The 5755-nt window shown below is 46.3% G+C and overlaps 1 non-coding gene across 1 annotated transcript; it reads right to left on the bottom strand.

The window, feature by feature from the left end:
* Positions 1-5390: 5390 nt before the first annotated feature.
* trnav-cac lies at positions 5391-5463 on the bottom strand. The gene has a single exon. It is a non-coding gene; the product is annotated as a tRNA-Val (tRNA).
* Between the last annotated feature and the right edge of the window lie 292 nt (positions 5464-5755).

Here is a 5755-nt window from a genome sequence, read left to right as displayed (position 1 = left end):
ACGGTCCTGATGAATCCCTTTTTTTAAAAAAATATATATCTATTTATAAATAAAATATTTGGTACACAACATCTTCTGTTACATTTTTTTTCCTTTCTTCCGATAACAAAAAAACATTTTGTTGTTTTACGGTACTTTCCTTCACTGCACACAGGTTGTGGAGACGTTTTTCTGGACACTCCCTTTAACACAGTCGGGAGTTGCCCCTGTGTGCATCACATCCATGTGCCCACTGCACACCCTCTGATAAGGCGCACTTGCCGCTTTCGGAAGGTTCGCTGATGTGCACCGTACGGACACATGTTTACCGTACATACATTTTCGGGATGCTCTTTGGTTACATCTCGAGCGTCCTTCTGTACCCTATGTTTATTTCAGTCAGTTTTGGGTGCGCTCATGGGCTACCCAGTGGGTGCGCCCTGAGTGGTTTGTGCCGGTGCGGCTCCTGCCGGGGTCAGGCCCCATCTGGCCTTTTCCGAACTTCAGCTTGTTCCTCAGTATATAGTCCTTGATCCTAGCGTGCGCGAGCCTGAGGCAGGCCTTCACCATCCCCTCGTCCTGTCAGAAGAACACTTGGTTTCGGGAGTGCCAAAGGGCCTCCTTTATTTAGTTTACTGTGAGTGCCCGGGATCATTCATTACAGCACCGAGTACCAGGACAGCGGGTCCCCAGGGACGAACCACGAGAGAATCCATTCCAACCTTTTCCAAACCGCCTTTGCGAAACAACACTCCAGGAAGAGGTGGTCCAGGGTCTCCTGGCCTCCAACATCATCTGCGGATGTCTACTCCAACATCATCTTGGAGGCAAAAAACAATCTCAAAGTCCTCTTTTCCATCACCCATTACCTCCTCCGTTCGCCCCCTCAGGGCTCCTCAATCTTCACATCTAATGCCACTTGTGAGGAGGTCATGGACTTCTTTTCATCCAAAATACATAACATCCGCCAGGCAGCCTCATCCTCCTGTTTCTTGTCACCCATCATCATCCCCTCTCCGTCCCCCTCAACCTCCCCATCATCAACTCTTACTACGACCCCCATCCTACATTCCTTCCGCCCCATCTCTCCTTCCTCACTCTCACCCACCATCACTTCAATGAAACCCACCACCTGCTGCCTCAACCCCCTCCCCACCAATTTGCTGGTCACTCAGCTCCCCCTCCTCTGCCCACTACAGGCTGATGTCACCAATCAGTCCCTCTCCTCCGGATCAGTCCCTGCCCCCCTCAAAACTGCTGGAAAAACCCTCCTCAAAAAACCTTCCCTAGATCCTTCAAACCCCAACCACTACCACCCTATTTCAAACTTGCCCTTCCTTGCCAAGTCCTAGAATGTGTTGCTGCCAATCAACTCCGTGCACACCTCTCCTCCCACTCCCTCTTCGAACCCTTCCAGTCCGGCTGCCGCCATGTCCACAGTACAGAGACTGCGCTTGTGAAAGTCTCAAATGACATCCTCTACATCTATGACCAGGATCCATTACTGTGAAGTGCTCTGAGACACCGTCCAGCGTGGAGGGCACTATATAAATCCAAGTTGTTGTTGTTGTTGTTTGCAGCTGGCCCCAGGCCAGTGTGCTGACTGGCCCAGACCTCGACCGTGCATGAAAGCCCTGAGGGGGAGGCCTCTTTTATCGCCAGCCAGGCCATGTCCTGATGGTTGTTGGTCAGGGCCGGTGATGAGGGGTTTTGCCAGATGTAGCTGGCTGTTGTCATAGGGTACCTCCCGATCAAGTCTGTCCTCTCCCCCTTTCAAACTGTTTTGACTGCCTGCTGCACGCACCAATTGGTGATTGCACAGGGGTCTGGGATGGTGCTCTTCAGGAATTTCTCAACATAGGATTGGTGGTTCAGCACCCTGCAACTGTGTGGAACGTTTCAAGGCAGTTCTGCCAGACCCATTAGGGAGCACTTTCCCCCCCTTTTCCGGGGTTTTGTACATCGTGTGTCTGCGGACATGATCCATCTTGGACTCCAACATCAGTTGGAAGACTTCTCTGGTGATTGCAGTGGCATTGTTCCTGGTGAAAGGCCAGACCTGGGCCATGTACAGTAATACCGAGAGGGCCTCACACTTTATCACCAGATTTTTCCCAGTGATGGACAGCGAGCGCTGGTGCCACATCACCAGTTTCTTCCTCACTGTGCCTAGACACTATTCCCAGCATTTTTGGCACTCCTGGGCAGCCCCAAACCAGATGCCAAGACTATGATGTAGTCTGGCATCACCCAAAAGGTATAAGACTCCGTTCTTTCCAGTTTCCAAAATACATCACCTGGCTTTCCTGGTGGTTGTCCTTGGCTCCCGAGGCTTGTTCAAACTGTTTGCAAATGCCTAGCAGGCTGAAGACTGATTTTTGGTTTGTGTAAAAGGCGTTGACATCATTCATATACAGGGAAGCCTTGGCTTGTGTGCCGTGGCTGCCCGAGATGGTGACACCTCTGATCCTCCGTCCCTCCTGATGGCCTGTGCAAAGGGTTCGATGCAGCAGACAAACAAGGTGAGGGTTAGGGGACAGCCCTGTCTTACTCCCGACCTGATGGGGAACGGCTCAGTCTCATACCCGTTGACTGCACTATAGATGTCTGTGTAGAGCAGTCGGATCCACTTGCATATTCCCTCCCCGAATCCCATTTTGGAGAGTACCTCATCCATGTAGCTGTGAGATACCCTGTCAAAGGCTTTCTCCTGATCAAGGCTTATCAGGCAGGCCTTCATCCCCGTCCCACACGGAGGGTCAAATCCAGGGCAATTTTGTGCTTCTATGAGTCAGTGCCTGCAAGCAACTGGGTTGAGCCCAACCGAATTCAAAATATAACGGTTTTACACGTATCAACACTTCACAGGCTGCTCTGTTGAGATCACCTAGTATAGCGCATTAACTAGACCCTGGTGAATGACATCCCATGGTGCTGTCTAGATTCCTGATGATTTGTGTGTGCATGCATGTAATTGGTTTGCTTCCGGAACAACAAGAAATATCTTGTTTTTCTTTCAAAATCTAATTTCCTGCTGAACTTTTAGTAAAAGTAGGCACGTGAAATACAAACAAAAGAGGCAATCTCTGACCTGGGAGGCAAGGAATCTACTGTAAGCAGAGGTCAGAAGAGGTCATTTATCCAGATGTCTTATGAAAGCACCAAGAGAGCACCATAGTAATAAATAATAGTACATTAGAAAAATTAAAAATAAAGCACATTAAGGACTAAGTGTTTGCCTCATACATGTAAGTGAAGAGAGTTTTCTGGACAAAAATCCCCCAGTTAAAACTGGCCATTCACTTCATGGCTGTTTGTGGAACATTGCGCAAATTGGCTACCTAGATCGCCTACAAAATACACAGTCACTAATTATACTTTACAGTATATCGTATGAAACATTTTGAGATGACGTCCCGGCATGAAAGGTACTACATCAAATGTAAGGATTATTATTATTATTTTGTTATTGTACCACCAGAGTTGGGTTTTTCTTACAATTTTCGCCCCTCCTTTTCTGAAGGCATTCTTGCTGAAGTAGGGCGTCAGGTTGCTGATTTCTGCCCCTCTCCCTGATATCTCACTTAAGTGGTGATTCTTTCTGTGGAAGTCCAGTCAGTGAGTATGCACAGGTCATTCACCCATAGGAACTGTAGCCAATGTCCATGCAGGTGCACTTTCCAGTAAGGAATGGTTTCTTGAGGCTAATGTTTTCTCATCCCTACCCTGGAAGGCTGAGGCCCTATGACGTGCCTCAACTGTTCCTCCAATGTGATTTTGCTGACAAAATACACAGTCACTACACTTTACAGTAAACCCTGTGAAACGCTTTGAGATATTCTCCCGGCATCATGGGCACTATATCAAATGTAAGGATTATTATTCTTATTATCAGCAACATAGATCAGGAATTAAACCAAGGACCCTTCAGGTCTGTTTGGCTCAATTACACAGAAGACAGTCATTGGCTTAACCCTGTGATTGTGGGGGAGAGAGAGCTTCACAGAGAGCTTTTTTGTGGCATTTTTACATTCAGATTGAATCCAGAAAACAGTATTGAGGTCACTAACCAATGGAACACACCAACATCCCATTTCTGTATGAGGTAGTTTTGTGTTATGTGAGGGGAAAAACATAAACGCCACAGTGAAAAAACACAGCCATCACCACCCTACTGTTTCCTCTTGCAAATAGCTTATTTTCCTCTATAGTGGTTTTCCCATTGCTTACCTGGATTCCTGCCACTGCTTCTGGTCATGTATAACCAAACTTGAAATAAAGAATCAGGAATAACATTCAGTGCTTGCTGTATGCACACAAAGTGCAAGTGTGTGCATTCACACACACAAATACACACAATTGATCACACGAGAGACTTGGATGACAAATGCCCTTCGGTCCTATCTAATCTCAACAACAACAAATTTACATTTATAAAGTGTTTTTCACATCAGGAGGACATCCCAAGCACCCAAGCTCTGGTGGAAGCTGAGGGGGAGTGGGGCCTGAGGAGGGTGAAGGTGAAGGGGTAAGCATTACCAAAGGCATGATGAAAGAGAAGGGTGCGAGTCATAGGGATTTCAGGATGGAGTTCCAGAGAGTGGGGGCAGATATGCTGAAAGCTTGACTGCCAAGGTGCAGTGAAATTAATCTGTCATTAAGGCTAAGGTACAGCAAGTGCTGGATCTATTGTACAAATCTGTGTCAGCCTGGATCAGTTGGTAGCACTCATTCCTCTGGGCCAGAAATGTTGTAGGTTCAAGACCCATGTTGGGACTTTGAACTCATAGGCTATGCTGATACTCCAGTGCATTGTTGGAAGTACAATGAGATGTTAAAACAAGGATGAGATGTTAAAACGAGGTCCCATCAGTCCGTTCAGATGTACGTTAAAGATTCCATGGCACTACTCAAAAAGAGAAGGGGGTTTCTCCTGGTGTCCTAGCCAACAATTTCCCAGAAAAACTAATCAATCACTTCATGGCTGTTTGTGGGACATTGCTGTGTGCAAACCGGCAACTGTGTTTACTGACAAAATACAGTCACCACACTCAACATTGCTTTCAATGACAAGTTATGTGGTTTTAACTAGTTAATAATAAGAATAATATATATAATAATCCTTGCATTTCATATAGCACCTTATTATGTCCTTGACATGTCTCAAAGTGCTTCCCAGAATATATTGTAAAGTGAATTGATTGTATATTTTTTGGATGAAACGTGGCACCCGATTGCACACAGCAGTGTCCTACAAACAGTTGTGGACGAGTGACCATATTAATTATTATATTTTTTTTTGAAGGGATTATTTACCCTGGAAACACATTCTGCCAATTGTCTAACAACTGGGCTCCTACTTACTGCTTGGTAAACAGAGGTGTGTGGAGTAAGGAAACTTGCCCAACATTTTGTCCTGCCCGGGATTCAAACCCAGGTCCTCTTGCTTGTGAGACAAGTGCTCTACCACTGAGCTACAGAACATGGTTAAACTCCAGCAGCACCCCAATGCACACAGGCCTTATCTCTTGCTAGCCTGCACCTAATATTCTCTGGAATTGGGTAAACAGGAGGCATCCCTCTGGAGAGAGAATTAGCATTCCATTCCCCACACCAGAATTTCCACGTGTAATTGGAATGCATGGACTCTGTTTGGTCTGGATACTCTTAAGAATGGTGATAGGTGTCCCCATGTGCTACAGTACAGTAAATACTGTGAAGCACTTTGAGATGTCCTCCCGCTATGAAAGGCACTGTATCAAATGTAACAATTATT

The sequence above is a fragment of the Callorhinchus milii genome, unplaced genomic scaffold (genome assembly GCF_018977255.1).
Source record: "Callorhinchus milii isolate IMCB2004 unplaced genomic scaffold, IMCB_Cmil_1.0 Scaffold2, whole genome shotgun sequence".
Taxonomy (NCBI): Eukaryota; Metazoa; Chordata; class Chondrichthyes; order Chimaeriformes; family Callorhinchidae; genus Callorhinchus; species Callorhinchus milii.
The sequence above is the reverse complement of the archived record's forward strand: the minus strand, read 5'-3'. Positions and strand labels throughout refer to the sequence as shown.